General features: G+C 44.3%; 1 protein-coding gene across 3 annotated transcripts in view; it reads left to right on the top strand.

The window, feature by feature from the left end:
* Positions 1–17,827, top strand: part of HOMER1 (homer scaffold protein 1) — a 1,117,839-nt gene that overhangs the window by 9,767 nt on the left and 1,090,245 nt on the right. The window lies entirely within an intron of this gene.

Below are 17,827 nucleotides of genomic sequence, written 5' to 3' on the forward strand. Positions count from 1 at the left end.
TATACCCACAGGTCCAGAGTGATGTCTGGCGAGTTACTATGAGATGGCAATGAGTTCAGTTCTGACTTGAGCTAGCCCCTCTTTTTAAGTAAATAGTACTATAGTGAGCCTCACATTGACATATAATGTTTTACATTGTTTTGTAGATGCATTGCCGAAATATGTTGTACCACGCCTAGGAAGCTAAGTACCCCAAGGCCCTGAAGAAGGATTTTTGTTGTCATCCAAAATGCGTTGGCAATTTTGTATCATCCTTGGAGTGTATTAGGAGATACATACATATGTGACTGAATTATTCATGCACTAGTGTATTGGAAATACAGAATTGTGCATGGATGTGCAACATAATCATTTGCTCTGTTTAAATTATCATTTGTGAAGGAACAGACTATATTGTTCATGTTGTGCTTTCTACATTGTTTTATTTTTTATATGAATTATGTGATGGCAGTGAGCCTCCAGAACTACACTATATTATACTTGTTTCTATGCAATACAATCTGTGCGTGTTATTCTGTTTTCTGTTACAGCATACACGGACAGATGTATACAATTGTTAAATATTGTGTTACTCAGGTAGAGACACTTGCGATTCACTATAGATGACATATTTTATCGTATTATTTCAAAACTCACTCAAACACTTGGGGTTCTTACCCCTCCGGAGTGCATCAAAGGGGGTGCCATTTGGCAGCAACTGGCTTGTAGTTATTTCTCTCTTCCAGGGTGTCATCTTTGGATTTGTACACCCATCCCAATACATGTTCTCTAAGGTGGTCCAATTCACCCTGTTTGCCCCTATCCCCAGATGGGCAAAAAATGTGTATAACATGGAGTAGAGGAATCCAGCCTTTGCAGCGTTTTACGCCATAAATCCATGATTTTACCCGGCAGGGTGTCATTAGTGCCAATTTTTCTGGATAAAACCACCATAACTTTCTGACCCATTTTCCTTTGTTGTTCCATACCTACATGCTTTCCTGCAGCCTCTGCATCTATCCATTTCACTGTGTGCTAAAATAGGGTTCTTACAAATAGGTATAACTGTCTGGGGCCCATTCCCCATAATTCTGCTGTTATAGACCCATGATTTTGGTGGCAGTTGGTGGGAACTTTGCTGCCCAAATCAGCCCTGTGACCATTGCTATACACCATATAAAAATTCCCTTCTGGGATACATACAGAATATTGGCAAAATAGTAAAGCAGACACGGTACTATTATAATTTTAACGATTGATATTCGGCCTGCTGTAGCAATGCGGAGCTTCAACCAAACATCGGTCCTGGCCAAACAAATAACAAGTACAGGCGTGAATGGATAGCATAAAACTGCGATAAGCGAAGGCACATAAGAGATAAACCTGTATGCATAGATTGTAGTACACTGTCATGAACATTTCAACTGGTAGCACACACGTCCATTCCCAATCTTAGAGTAGAGGTAGATATTTATATAGTTTGGGCTTGTGCGCACCGTGATAGGCCTCCTCTGTATAGTCTATAAGGGAAGTCAGGTTGCCATGCAAGAAGAGTACCTCCCTTCTGTTATGGTTGTTATTTTCTCAGAAGCCAACATCTCCCATAGTCCTCGCCCCCCAACCCCCACATGCCCAGTACCGGCCCATCTGCAATTCTCCAGTTCTGGGGCCAGGCAGATCATGGCTGCAAGAAGAAGGTGAGTGAGAAGCCTAACATTGCGGCGAGTGAGAGGGTAAAGCACTTCCCTGCAATCTCACAACAAAATAATCAAGGGGTCTAAGGCCAGGTCAATTGCTAACATGGATCTGATATGTGAGAGGACCTCCTTCCAATAAGATTGAACCTTGGTGCATAGCGACCACATGTGGAAATAGGTATCGCTTTCTTGGCAGCCTCTCCAACACTTCCCAAAAGTCCATGCGGTGGAGTCTGTCTGGGGCATAGTACCATCAGTAGCAAAGTTTAAGTTGGCACTCCTTGTCCTTGGTGCACTTGGAGACCTTGTGGTTGCGTTCCCAGACATGGCGTCAAGAGTCCTCCCCAATGGCCGCACCCAAATCCTTCTGCCAACCTGACATATATGGCAAACGTTCCTGGGTGTCGAAGCGGCCCAGCAGGTTATAAAGCCCTGAAACTCTGCCCGAGATCTGCCCACCAAACAAGTAAGTTCTAAAGCATTTAGGTCTCTGGTGCTTCTCTGCCATACAGTCAGGTGACACCCCCAGTGGTGCAGCTCAAGGTACCAGAACCTTTCCCCGTCCTGTAATGAAAATAACTGCTTGCATTCCTCGAAGGTGAGCCGGCAACCCACCCTGAAGAATTGTCTGAGTCCAAGCCGCAAATGTTGCAGCATTTTTCCATAGAGTAAACTCAAGGTTGTTGACCACGGGAGATAGTGGGCCCAAGCCCGTGGTGGAGCCCCTTTGTTTCGTTGCCAGGTTCTCGTATGCAAGTGTGTGGAGTGTTGACGAGAGAAGCGCAGATCTGATCGGGCAGCTGTTCAGTTTGACAAATGGCAGCTGTTTCAGGGGGATGCCGCCTGTTCAATTTGTGCCCACGGCAGGGTCTCCCTCAACTGTCCCCATGTAAAGATATTCGAGAGGTAAGAGGCCAGCTAGTATTGGTAGATGTTGAGGACCACCAGCCCACCCAAGTTCTCCTTGCGCAGTAGGACCCTCTTAGCCACCCTTGGCTTGCGGTGTAAGCCAAAATGTTCCCCTATAGCTCATGCAGTTTTTGGATTGTGACAGCGATGGGTAGAGCCAAGAATTGATAGATGAGCCTTGGAACAATGGTCATCTTAACTGCCGTTACACACCCTAGCCACAAGGTCGTTTGCTTGTGCCACAGTTTAAGATCTGATTCCACCCCCATAAGTAAAGAGAGAACGTTGGCGGAGTGTAATGATTTCATGGAGTTTGGGATGTTAACACCGAGGAATTCAATATGGTCTTGCTTCCATTTAATTGGGCATATATCTGCGAGGATTTCAACATCCCCGGGCACTAATGCGATCACCAGACTGAGGGATTTATTGTAATTGACATAAGAACACAGAGGCATGGCCAAAATCCTCAAGTTCGACCATCAGGACAGGAATCCAGTGCCACACCTCTGTCAAAGAGAGCAAGACGTTGTCTGCTTATAAGGATATTTTATGCTCCTGACTCCGATAAGAGATACATCGAATGTCTCGATGATTAAGTACGCGGGCCGCCAGGGGCTCCATAGAGAGGACGAACAGGAGAGGGGACAAGGGGTACCCCTGTCTAATGCCTCTGCTAATTCTAATTAGGGGGGGTGGACTTGCCATTAGGTAAGACCCGGGTCACTGGGGCCGTGTATATGGCCAGGACCGACTGTCGGGATTTCGGTTCAGGCCAAACTTTTGGAGGACAGCTGCGAGCTAAGACCAGTCCAGCCGGTCGAAGGCCTTGTGGGCGTCGAGGGATATGAGGCCGGCCTTCTTCTTCGTCCTAACCGCTATCTTAACCAAATTGAGGGCCTTACAGGTGTTATCCTGGGTGCATTGGCGAGTGATAAAACCAGTATGGTCCAAATGAATCAGGGTTGGCAGAACCACCATCAACCGCATGGCTAGGACTTAGGAATATAATGTAGCATCTATATAGATGAGGGTGATTGGGTGAAATGAGTCGAGGAGGCATGGATCTTTGTTAGGTTTCAGAATCAAGATTGTGGAGGTTTCGAGCACTGTGGGCATTACCCTGCCAGCCTAAGGGAAAGAGTTAGAGTCGGGCCAAGTGAGGGTCAAGTGTGGATCTCACAGTAAGCCTTATAACCCCCGCGACTTATATCGGTGGTTCGAGTTGCGTGAGCTGAGTGTCAGCAAGGGCCGGAAAGGTGACAGACCCCAAGTAGTCCCTCAGGGTTTACGTGCTCGGGGTGTGGGGGGGATTCCGATGCTGCTTCTGTGTGATATTTGTGGGCACAATTTAATGTATCCTCCTCTTTGAGGAGGAGCGCCCCTTCGTCATCAAGTAAGGCTTGAACATTGTTGTGGACTCTATGTTTATCGAATATATGGACTAATATCTTGTTGGCTTTGTTCCCTCTGGTGTAGTTGTACTGTTTGACCGTAAGAAGAGCCTGAGATGTACGTTCCGCTAGGTGGGCATTAAGTTTGGACCTGGCTACGTTTAGGAGTTGCCTTGCCTTGAGGGAACCAGAGAGCTTGTGTGTGGTCTCCTGTCGCCAGCCTTCTTCCTCTAGGTCCCGCTGCAAGCAAGTTCTAGTTTTCTTGTATGAAGAGGTAAGGCTTATGACCTCCCGTCTAGCTACCACCTTCATAGCATCCCACGTCGCCCGTGAGGTTATTTTCAAAGTAAGTGGTGATAGCTGTCCCAATCTCCTGTCGGATAACCGTATTCCTGAGGATCAGGTTATAGAATTTCCAGGGCCTACGGTTTGGGGGAGGACGACCAGACATCGAGAGAGAGAGTGGTACCGTTGCATGGTCCTAAACAGAGATCACACAAATGGTGCCCTCAGGGATGGAAGTGGCCAGGGAGGTGGAGGCCAGCAGCATATCAATGCAAGAGTAACCCATGTGTACGTGAGAGTAATGTGTGTAGTCTCTGGTCGTTGAGTTCCGTAGCCTCCATATATCCACCAACTGCAGCTCATGCAGGAGGCGCATGGGAGCCAGCGAGTTCCTGTAATCAGCCCTAGAGTCCAGGAGAGTTTTACCTATTCTAGGGTCAAGTGCCATGTTAAAGTTCTAAATATAATGTATTAAGCCGGCAGAGATGTCTGCATAATACATTATCAGCATATATCTAGAACACTCACCTTGCCTTACATATGTGTACTTTCCTGTAATTTTCTTGTGCAGCATAATTGCAAGCTGTTCCATAGCACTGGCAAATAATATGGGTTACTGGGTGCGATCCTGCTGGTACCCCTTCCCAGTTTGAAAGACTGTGATTTCCTCCTGTTAATTCTAAGAACCGCCCTTGGCTACCGGTACAACAAACCTATCAAGCAGTGCCCTTGATAAGATTTTTAATGGGAGTATTTTACTCCCAGGTTTTCAAAGTTGGAAGTAAAATTATTTTTGGTAGTAATAAAATAAGTGCCATTCCTAATGGGAGATAATTATAAGCGAGTAAAAATATATTATTTGCGCCTACTTATTCATGCACCTTTAAAAGATACATTTTACATCTTCAGATCAGGCAATAATAATGGTATCCTGTGGCATATGTGTATTAGCACCCGGGGCAGGGGCACATCCCATCAGGTTACGCGGATTGCGGGCTGAAACCTCTGATCTCAGCCCGCATTCCATGGAACCCGCAAGCTGCCTCTCCCGCCGCGGACCACCATCTTGTCCCGACCCTGCTTTCTCCCTTGTTTTTTCTCAACCCCCTCCCCAGCCCAACTACCTGATTGTTGCTGCTGCACCATCTTCCCTACATTTTGCTTTTCCGGCCGCCATGGAAATATGTTGGCCATCTTTGAAAAGTATTTTCATCAATTGAACGGGACATGCGCGACGTTACCGGTAACAGGGGGAGCTAATAGCATTAGTAACGTGTTCCATGAGCTATACCAGGGGTAAACTTCCCGGTGCCCTCATTAACCACCCTCGCTTTGCTCAGGCCACTAACTCAGGCTGCGAGTCCGTTTACCCCCATTATAACCCGTAAAACGATTACTAACTCATTACTACTGGTCCAAACACAGCAATGCTGCTGTGTGGGTAAAAGCGGGGGCAGGCACCTTATATGTCAGTTTCTTATAGTTGGGACATTGGAGCATTCATTGAGGTCTACAGTTATCGCAGAAGTGTATCGTTGTTCTTAGAAATAGTGGAATATCTGAACAAAGTCTGCTTTGCTCCTTGTTAAGTTCCCTATCATGTGCTCATATTTCCATCTCACTAGCATTGCACTTTTCTCCTTTTAGTACCTGGTTCGGTAGTCTTCCCAGCCTCTCCAAGCACATATAGCCTTGTTGCAACATGTGCCCCCATGATTTTGACTCTTTTTTTTCTGCTGTCTCATCAAACTTAACTTTCAATTCACAGATCCCAGCTAAAGGGTACCTTTTGGCCATGTCTGTGTATTCTATCCACTGGTGGGAATGGCCCCAGCAGTTTAGGATAGTTATTTTTCAGTGGCGTTTAAAATTCCAAAGAGATGCATACCCCTCTGATTAAAGATTTAAGGTGCCCCAAATTGCACCCATCTCCACCTCCCCAATCCAGATTGTCACAATGAAGTTTTCTATCTGCTCTTCGGGAACCGTATCGCTGAATGAGCCATATGTAATTGCTTCCAACTTAAATCTCCGTGTTTAGTCTAGACCCATCCTTTACTCACCACCAAAGCAGTAACAACTGGTGATTGGTCAAGCAGTGTCCTCAAAAGAATATCACAGTGTTATACGCTAATGTATAATTCCTGACTCACCAGCATTACATTTATGTTTAATGACGAGTTATGAACCGGCGACCAGAACGTCTTATGATCCTTCCCCGATGCAATCCTCTCCAAATATCTTTCAGACGTAACACTTACATACAGTCTTTATTGTGGATGCCATCTTATTTTATTTATTTTTTGCATTTTTTACAGCGCACAAAGCCCAGAGTCATCTAGACGCTAGTTACAGAAAGTGTATAATACCTTACTGAGGTGCATGAATACGTATATGGTTACAGACAAAGTAGGTGTGAGTGCAGGACTGGCAGAGCCAATACTCATGGGTGCGGGGGGGCTACATCAGGCATGCATATGAGTCAGATCAGGTAAGAGAACAGGACTGGCAAAGCCACACCTCCTGGTGCGGGGGGCTACATCAGGCATGCACATCAGTCAACTCAGGTAAGAAAACAGGACTGGCAAGGTAACACCTGCTGGTGTGGGGGCTACATCAGGCATACATATGAGTCAAATCAGGTAAGAAAGGCTTAGTGAGTGGACGAATTGTAGCTTCCGACATGTCAGCCCTCTTGTTCAGGACCATGTCCATACCTCCCACAATAGCTGCGTAGTTTAAACATTTTTTTAACCGCTTCTCATATAACTCTTAGGCCCTATGATAATTTTCTCCCCTTCCAGTATTTGCTTAACTACCATTTCCGTTTGTGATTATACGCTCATTGGCAAGTTACATCGATTTTATGAAACCTCCACAAACTCGTCCCCATCCTCCCCTGGCACCCAAGCTGAATTAGTCTCATTAACAAGCTAGGCCTCATTGGCCAGCAAATTTATCATTTTCGGTTTTTGAGAGATGGGGTTTCTTGCAAAAGCACAAAGTTGGTTTTGAATCGCATTACGCCAAAATCTTACGTTATTTGATTTTATTATGCAGCCTTTGACGTTCCATACCAGCAGGATGACCTGCTTTTTGTTTGTGCCCACTGCATAGGTAAATGCAGAAGTTCTGTTGTCTCTCTGGTCCCAGTCCGGCCTGGAGTATTTGAACGAGATTCTTGTTAAGCACCGGCCACCACCGCCCTCTAGTTTGTGAGCAGGTCCTTGTCCCACAATTCTGAAGCAGGAATTCCCCTATTCTCTTCACACCTGCTCCATTTATGTGCAAATCTTGAAGTCATGCCACGCTTCCACTCGGAGTCACATCATTTACGATTATGTACTTTCCAGATTCTCCCATCTTCACCGTGCCTCATACCCACCTGCTGCCCCACCATGCAAATTAAATCCTGGTCACGACCTTGACCTTAATTCAATCCTTGTACTTCCCCAGGTTGGTGTTCCGCCAAGGGATAAGTGCAATAATGTCCCAAAAAGCGAGCTGCAATTCATGCTAACTTGCTCGCTGGGACAAGCCCCAGATCCCACCCACACCGAAGTAAGAAAAAGTTGCACCACTCTGAAGCTGAAGCATTTTTCTGTATCAGTGCACTTTCGTTTATTATGGATTTCTGAACTCTGACCTGGTGGACAGAGGTTCAGAAGGCCGGCCTAGTTTCTTGGAACAGGGTAACCTCTGGACAAGCCAGACCAATCAAGGTAGCTATGGTCTGCGGTCAAAACTAAGTCTCAGGAGGTGTGAGGGTGACTGAAAGACCTCAATGAGCACACAGAGCAAGGGCACTTACAAATGACTCCCAGATAGGTGTATATGTCAAAAATATAAACACATTTATTACAAGGCCTTTGTAACTCGACACACAGTAAAAGAATCACAGCAATACTATCAAACCAACACAACACAATCAATACAAGGCATATACAAGACCATTGGTGTCTAAAGGGTTAAAGGCACGCATTATGTTCACAACCTAGAGGGGAAGGAAAATAGGCAGTGCAGATAGTCTTTAGTCCCCTTCAACATCAAACACACACCAAACTAAGAGGCAGTCCAATCACTCAGAAGAGAGGAGCCTTATGCTCAATAGTACATGTAGTGCAGGCACACACGGTTGTTCCAATGGGCAAAGCGGGGTCTCTTCAGGGGTCTCTAGCAGCTCAGGTAGGTGGGTGAGGCGATGAAGAATAGATTCCCACTATTCGAGGAGGGCCTCCGCTTGAAGGCAGAGGTGATTCCAAGGTTCGGGAATAGTTCGCTAGTTCGCACTAGCACTGGACAGTAGAGGGACCCACAGGGGCCACTCGTGCGTAAAAATGGATGGAGGTGCTAGGGGCCACCGGTTAGGGATGCGATTACTCACCGACCCCTGGTGCACTCCAGACCAAACTTCGCCAGTCGAGTCCACTTCGGTTGCAGGTTCAAATGCGGCAATATGACGGCTCTGCGGCTTTCATTCCGAAGATACAGTAATGATTCCCAAACGGGACAGTGGCGATTTCTCCACTCCTAATGGAAGGATCAGGCTAGTTTCACTGCAGCAGGCTTCAGGGGCAAGAGGGTCACAAATGCAGCGCACCTGCAAAGATCGTTGCCGCAGCTGGGCAACACAGTAACCGCATTTGCTCCGGTCCTGGCGCACTCGTCTCACTTCAGATCTCGGAATGCCAAGTGTTTGAAATTCGGTGTGAGGGTGCAGGGAACACAGAGCTAGCAGTATACCAAGTTTCAAGGGCCTCCTCGAAACGACGGCAGAGCAGAGAAAAGGTCCTGCGTAAGCTGGCCAGCCTACTCGTTGGCCCAGGGACACTTCCCAGAAGGCTTACTTGCAGGTTTTATTGAAGGTGCCGAAAATAGTTGGTCCCACTATTCCAATGGATCGAAGTGTCTTCGCAGACCTTCTAGGACGACCAGATGCAGAGGGGTCCCCCGGGACGACAGCAGGCTCAGGGTGCCAAACCTTCCAGCGGTTCCTCGACTCGCCTTCTTATTTTCAGGATACTTGGATCCTATCCTTCGTTCAGTGAGAACTCCAGAGATGGACATGGTATGGGTGTTTTCAGCCACCTCTTATCCAAAGTTCTCTTTGTGCCAAAACGGAGAGGACCCATTGGGAGATCTGCTCACAAACACACACTCCATACGTGGACCAATCGTGGACCGTGGTGGTCCCAGGCATTCACAGCACTCCAGACTCTCTGGCACCCAGTGTATTGGGGACAGACACCTCAGCCCACATCCTGGAGGCACACACACAAGGCATGCAGAAGCCCGCGACAGGTTGGCGTTTCGCAGGAAACTGCATTACCAAATAAGGACTGACCTGGGTCGACTCGACCCGAGGAAGACAAAGGGGCAAGATGGCCAAAAGACAGGACAAAGAACCTCGTGGCATGGCCATTTTGGAGCCAGGCTACCTATTCATGCCAAACACGGTAAGCGAGGTTAAAATGGCAGGAAAGGGTTAAAATTACATGAAAAGATAAACTGCCACAAGCCCTGTCCATAACACATCTGCACATCTCCCAAAAAGTCATACGAGAGTATCTAGGGTCTTTGGAAATGACTATGAGATCCAAGTGCGCTGTACTGTAAGGTACATTGTGACAACACAGGTTCCAGTCACACCGCGCCAAAAGTAATTAGTTGGTAGACTGCTTGAGTTGCAGATCATTTTAATTGGAACATATGCAGCCTGACACGTGTTTCGAGCGTAACCATGCTCTTCCTCTGAGGCTGATTGCATATCATATAATGTACATCATTTCAAACCAGACAATTGTTATGGACAAAATGTTTCAATAATCATAGTTCAAAAAAGAAGGGGGGGGATTTGGTAAAGCGGACAAGCACAATAATTATCCAGGCATATTTTGTAGCATGGAGATATATACATAGAAATACATCAAACATTGTCATAAAATTATATTCAACAATAAGCAAAAACCAATGCATTCCCGATGTGTAGAAGAAAGAAGACACAACAAATACCATAAATGAAATATTTACCCATCGAAGAAGTACACATAAAAAAGAAAAAGATAAAATTGTCATTAGTGTGGATTCTATTTTGAGGTGCAGGGGTGATATACAATACAGCAGATGCTCACTAAAGTCTAATATATGTGCACAACAATTCGATGTAAATTACCTTGTCTCTGAGTTGGATCTGATAAGATCGGTGTTTGGGTAGTGCATGAGAGAAATGCTGATAGCTAGTCTAATTGTGTTACACTGTGGCAGACAAACGGAAAATGCCACCGTAGTTAATACGTGAAGGGCAATTAAAAACTAATTTAGCAGTTCAATTGCAGGTAATTAGTACCCAAATTTGAATAAACTTGTCCAAAAATTGAACATGGACATACCTCTAATTCTTCGCAATTGCGGAAAATTTCTGCGTTAGACAGTGTCGATTTTAAATATGCGTTCGACCATCGAAGTGCAAAATTGTTCAAGGTCGGATGCAAAAACATATGGAAAGAAGGAAGAATAGAGTAGATGTTAGCAGCTGTGAACAACTCCTAATCTTGTACCATCATAAGTAGCTGAGACGTGCGCTCGACCTGTGTCTGAGCAGGGTCTAAGGGACTGTGTTAAAATAGTTTTACCTTGGTGGTCGGCTCATCTGCTGTTAGTGATCCCCACGCGAATGCCGGGCCATCGTTACTCAATATGTTGACAACGAATGGCTAACCCGTTAATGGCATGTCTCAAACCGTGGCATTGATCCGCCGCCATCTTAGGTGTGCGTGGATTCTTTGCGTGTAAGGTGAGTGCCAAAAATGAGAGAAATTGAGATTTAAGATTTAAAATGGGCTTACTTCAGATTTACTAGCGATTTGCAATACTTGTGAATATTAAATCGTAGCTCATAGCGCGTTTTTGTTGTTAAATTCCTAACTTGAAATCCAATTGGCCAGGTGTGTTGCCAACTATAAAAACATAAGTACATAGAAAAGGGGGAGACGCTGTGGCTTAAATGGCATGAACTAGTTATATGAAAACGAGGACTGCGGACACATTTATTGTGTGTAGTTAAAGCACCCGAACTTCTATAACTTCATTAACGCGGACTTCTTGTATGATGAATTAAGAACGAGCGGTCCAAAATGATGTATTTTAGGACACCCTAACTAATACGTGACATCTGCTCTATTGAAACACCTATGCTCCTGAAACGTTGATCAATGAGAATTGAAAAACGTTTGGCATTAGCACACCACTTGGTGACATCTGAGGGTTTGTACTCTCTGATGATTTTGAGGGATTAAGAATAAACACATCCCAAGCAATACTGGCATATTATAAGCCCAGATCACGAACTTGAGAAAAGACCCCCCTGATTTATAAAAAGACAGCAAATTAATGATCAGAGTTAAGGCCGCAATGTACAGTCCTATATTTGCAAATTAGCCTCGCTTCAAGCCTGCATAGTTGCAAAGTCAGGTTGCCCCCTCAGGGCGGCAGCGTAACCCTGGCCAAACCAGTAAACCTGATGTTCTCTTTAAGGTCTAACTGGTGACATTTTTGCCAATGGTTTGCTAGAGGATATTTCGCATCTTGGCTAGAGATAGTTGCCAAATGCTCCCTAATCCGGATCTTAAGCGGTCTAATAGTGCTGCCAATGTATTTTTTGTCACACACACAAATAATACAGTATAGAACAAATTTGGTATTGCAGTTAATAAATGAATCAATATGGTGTTCCCATCCTGGACCAAAGTGCACACCTTTTGTTTCAAATGCATGTGGACACATTGAGCAGCTGCCACATTTTGAGAACCCTTTGGTTTGAGCCATATGTAGCCAAGTCTGCTTGTGTTCTGTGTTTTGCATAAAAGAAGGACTCAAAATATTCTTAAGGGTGATCCCTTTGCTGAAAGTGAGATTGGGGTGTGGACCTATCCATTTGGTAATGTCTGTCATGCTCACCTGATTCCCACGGGGGCGCTGGCCTGGTTTCGAGTGCTGATGCCTCTTCAGTGGTGAAGCGCAGGGCTCTGAAGATGGATAGAACGGGCCCCTCAACTCTGGCTAATCTGGCTCGCAGGAATATCCTCCTGTATGTGAAAAGGGAGTATTACAATCTGGCGGAATAATGCTCGAGCCTCCCACTTCCTTCCAACCCTCCTCGATACCCTTCCACGATTCCCCGTGAAGTCTCACCTTAGGGTCTGAAAGGACGAGCTCTCCATCCTGCTTCTGACGCAGGGGCGCGTTGAACCCAGTTACTTCACTGGATTGAGGTTGGATGGGAGTTCAGGTAAGCTTGATTATACTGGTAAGGCGCTGTAAAAGTTCTGTTGCAAGTTCAAAAGTTCAGCTTTAAATAATAATGTTCATTGTCTTTTTCAGGTGATGAATGAAGATTCCTTTGGACACTTCTTGCAACAAAGCGCTAATGTTGATGTCTTTTCCCATAGGGGCCGGGGTTCGGAATGCTGGAGATATGGCGCCGACCCGAAGTGAAACGTGCAGTTCCAGTAAAGATTTGGTAAGTCCTAGATGAGCGCTCAGGTAATGTTTTTGCATTCGCTCATCTAATGTCTTTGTCTTTTTTCCCCATAGGGGCCGGGGGCCGGAAAATGCCTGGAAGCAGCAAGACCCGAAATGAAATGGGAATGACCCAACAGGTAAGTCTTAGAAGGAAACTGAGCTTTTCCTATTCCCTTCCTTCTCTCACCTTGTGTTCTTGTCTTTTTCTCTCTAGGCTCTGGGAAGTGGCTGCGGATCCGGATGCTCGCTGCTGAAGATGGAGGCGCCCAAGAAAGGTGAGTGAAATGCAGCGCTGCAGCGATCGGAGCGAAATGCTTTTTAAAAATGATGTCTTCCTTTTCAGGATCGTCGGTGAAATGTCTCCGTGATGCAGGTTTAGCAGGTAAGGCCTTCTCCCTCTCCAATTCTCTTCTTATTACCCTTTGCAGGTGTCCCAGGATGCTGACAGGCGTGGCTGAAGTCCAGAAGCAGGAGCAGACACGGTGAGCGTCCAGCTGCTAGGTGCAGAACAATGCGAAGCACGTGTGGCTGTTCGGGTGGGGTTTGAATAGCTTTGGAAGGAGTTCCAGGTATGTATCCTTCCACCGATCAGATATGTATCCTTCCCCGACCACACCCGGGTGGAAAGTAGTCCCACAGGTAAAGTAGTCCCATTCAGGCCTCAAGAGGGCCTGGATGTAGCAGCATGGTCTGCATCAGGTAAGTGCACACTAAAACACTTGAACACATGTCCAGCTTTATGAGCCTGGCGCCTAAGGCACCAGGACTGGGGTCCAACATGAGCCTGGCGCCAGGACTGCGTCCAAAGGGCCCCAGCTTGGGCCCGCTGGAACTTCCCTGGGGGGAATGATGCCTGCCTCTGGGGTTGCTGGGTCGGACCTGGCTCCTTGGAGGTAGGCATCATGACAATGTCATGATCTAGGTGTAATAGATGCCAGTGTCCTTTAATAATAGCATGGAGTTTATGGCTGTCTGTATTATATGTGGTAATTAACCCGATCTTGTTAGAAGCTTTCCTTGAAGTATCGCGTTTAGGCTTGAGAAAATCCTCTTTCCTCATTTCACTGACCTTTTTGGCTGTGGTTTCACAGTACCTACTATTGTACCCTCTTTGGATAAATCTGGCTTGGATAAGGTTGCTTTCTAGATGGAAATCATTTAGTTGTGAACAGTTGCAACATGCTCTGATTAGTTCTCCCTTAGGTATATTTGAGATGACTTAATTCTTATGGCAGATTGCCGCATGTAGTACCGCATTAACAGAGGTACTTTTGCGGCAGGTTTTAGTTTCAAAACCATGATCCGTAATTGAGATTGAAAGATCTAAAAAATCAGTACCCTTATTACCGAAAGTGTAAGTGAATTGGATGCCCCATGTATTAGAGTTGAGGAAACTAGCAAATTCTGATAATTGTTCTGTGCTGCCTGACCAAAACAAAATAACATCATCTATATATTGCTTCCATAGATAAATAAATGACTTAAATACATGGTTGGTGCATACATATTCCTGTTTGAAGTGGTGCATAAATATGTCGGCCAGTGCAGGTACAAAACTGGCCCCCGTAGCAATGCCAATGAGCTGTTTGTAATAGGTGTCATTGAACAGAAAAACATTATTTTGCAGTGTGAACATCAATAGTAGTTTAAGCATCTCAATATGATCGTAAATGAGGCAGATGTTTGACGAAAGATATAATCAACACTTGCAATAGCTTTGTCATGTTTGATGGAAGTATATAATGACTTCACATTCATGGTGACCAATAACAGATTGTGTGTGAATGGCAAACGGTCCAGAATGTTTAGTACATGCATCGTATCTCGTATATATGTGGCTGTGATCAGCAACACAGGTAATAAACATTCATTAATATATGTTGAAACAGGTTCCAATATACCCCTTCTACCACTTACTATATGTGTGCCTTCAGATATGTTAGTAAATACATTATGGATCTTAGGTAAAAAATAAACTGTCGGCATTGTAGGACCATCAACCAATAGAAATTGTCGTTCAGTATCTCTTGTGCCAATCTTGGATCATGTTGTTGATAGCTGTTTTGATTTGAATGGTTGGATTTGAAGGTAGAATCTGGTAACAACTCTCCTGATTCAAATGGCACAAATCCATGGCAATGTAGTCTGCCACAAGACTACATTGCCACCCTTATCTGCTTCTTTAATTATGAGGTTGTGATTTTGAGCCAAACCATTAAGGGCCAATTGTTCACTTATGCGAAGGTTGGGATTGCATCTACGTGAATGAGATCTAGATTCCTCAATTGTTTTGTGAATGTCTTGAGTTACTGCCTTATGAAAAGTATGAATTATGTTATCTTGAGCAAATATAGGCGTAAACTTAGATTTCTTGCATAATTCTTTAATATACAGATTTTGTTGATCAATATCCAATTCACAGAGTACATTCTAGATACTGGATTCGGATTGCGTGTCGCAATCTTCTAAGGTCATCAAAATGTGTGTGTTCAGCATTGTTTGTAAGGTGATTTGAGAGGGTGGCAATTGGACGTCTTTAGGTTTGCACGTGCTAATTTGTGTAGCGAAAAATGTCTTGAGTTTTAACTTGCGTACAAATTTAAAAACATCTATCTGTATGTCAACATAATTGTTAAATCCAGAGGGTGCAAAAGACAACCCTTTGTTGAGTACCAATTGTTCAGCTGGGGAGAGCTGATAATTGCTCAAATTACATACAAGGTTCAACGGTTCTGATTCATGAGTTGCTGTTGGTGAGATGCTCTGGTGAACCTGCGTGGTGCGGTGGGGGCGTTTCCGCCGGTTGTGTTTGCCACACCTTGTCCCCCTTGTTGTATACCTGGGGTTGAGATACTGGTGACAACTGGTGTTTGAAAACAAACTGTTTTATTGGTTAGTAAGGCCTGCTGGTTCCCTTTATTGTATCTCTTTATTTGTTCTAAAAAAAGAATTAGGTGTTGCTAATAATAAAGAAGTGTCCTCTTTTTCATTGGGGTCACTGCTAATTGCGTTCGGTGAACGATCAGAATCACCCAAACCACTTTCTGATGTGCTAGGGGTTTGTTTCTCTGTATCACTGTCTATGTCCGAACTCATAGGAGATGAGGCGGCACTACGACATCTAGATCGTGATACCTTATTATATTTTGGCTGATAAGTATAAACCCTATTTTCACGATAGTCCCTATCATCTCTAGAGAATTTTCATGATTTGCGTAATTTGACTTCATCCTGGTGTCTCCTTAGGATATTATACAAAATTTGAAAATGTTTATCCACAGTAGCACTCGGTTGAATGGACAGTTTGCCATTCACACACCATCTGTTATTGGTCACCATGGATGTGAAGTCATTATATACTTCCATCAAACATGACAAAGCTATCGTAAGTGTTGATTATATCTTTCGTCAAACATCTGCCTCATACGACGATCATATTGAGATGCTTGAACAACTATTGATGTTCACACTGCAAAATAATGTTTTTTCTGTTCAATGACACCTATTACAAACAGCTCATTGGCATTGCTATGATGGCCAGTTTTGCACCTGCACTGGCCAACATATTTATGCACCACTTCGAACAGCAATATGTATGCACCGACCATGTGTCTCAGTCATTTATTTATGTATGAAAGCGATATATAGATGATGTTATTTTGTTTTGGTCAGGCAGCACAGAACAATTATCAGAATTTGCTAGTTTCCTCAACTCTAATACATGGGGCATCCAATTCACTTACACTTTCAGTAATAAGAGTATTGATTTTTTAGATCTTTCAATCTCAATTACGAATCATGGTTTTGAAACTAAAACCGTCTGCAAAAATACCTCTGTTAATGCGGTACTACATGCAGCAAGCTGCCATAAGAAACAAGTCCTCTCAAATATACCTAAGGGAGAACTAATCAGAGCATGTCGCAACTGTTCACAACTAAGTGATTTCCAACTAGAAAGTAACCTTATCCAAGCCAGATTTATCCAAAGAGGGTACAATAGTAAGCACTGTGAAACCACAGCCAAAAAGGTCAGCGAGATGAGGCGAGAGGATTTGCTCAGGCCTAAAAGTGATACTTCAGGGAAAGCCTCTAACAAGATCAGGTTAATTACCAGATATAATGCAGACAGCCATAAACTCCATGCTATTATTAAACGACACTGGCATCTATTACACCTAGATCATGACATTACCAAATGGATAGATCCACACCCCAATTTCAATTTCAGCAAAGGGATCACCCTTAAGAATATTTTGAGAACTTCTTTTATGCAAAACACAGAACACAGGCAGACTTGGATACATATGGCTCAGACCAAAGGGTTCCAAAAATGTGGCAGCTGCTCGATGTGTCCAAATGCATTTGAAACAAAAAGTGTGCACTTTGGTCCAGGATGGGAACACCATATTGATTGCTTTATTAACTGCAATACCACATTTGTTATATATACTGCATTATTTGTGTGTGTGACAAAAAATACATTGGCAGCACTATTAGACCTCTTAAGACCCGGATTAGGGAGCATTTGTCAACTACTTCTAGCCAAGAGGCGAAATATCCTCTAGCAAACCATTGGCAAAAATGTCACCAGTTAGACCTTAAAGAGAACATCAGGTTTACTGGTTTGACCAGAGTTACGCTACTGCCCTGAGGGGGCAACCTTGCTTTGCAACCACGCAGGCTTGAAGCGAGGCTAATTTGCAAGTATGGGACTGTAAATTGCGGCCTTAACTCTGATCATGAATTTGCTGTCTTTTTATAAATCAGGGGTGTCTTATTAGCATGTTAGAATTATTCAAGTTCGTGATCTGGGTTTATAATATGCCAGTATTGCTTGGGATGTGTTTATTCTTAATCCCTCAAAATCATCAGAGAGTACAAACCCTCAGATGTCACCAAGTGGTGTGCTAATGCCAAATGTTATCCATTTCTCATTGATTAACGTTTCAGTAGCAGGAGCCATGGGTGTTTCAATTGAGCAGATGTCACGTAGTAGTTTGGGTGTCTTAAAATACATAATTTTGTACTGCTCGTTCTTATATC

This window comes from Ambystoma mexicanum, chromosome 6p, assembly GCF_040938575.1.
Source record: "Ambystoma mexicanum isolate Mex_15411 chromosome 6p, UKY_AmexF1_1, whole genome shotgun sequence".
Classification (NCBI taxonomy): domain Eukaryota; kingdom Metazoa; phylum Chordata; class Amphibia; order Caudata; family Ambystomatidae; genus Ambystoma; species Ambystoma mexicanum.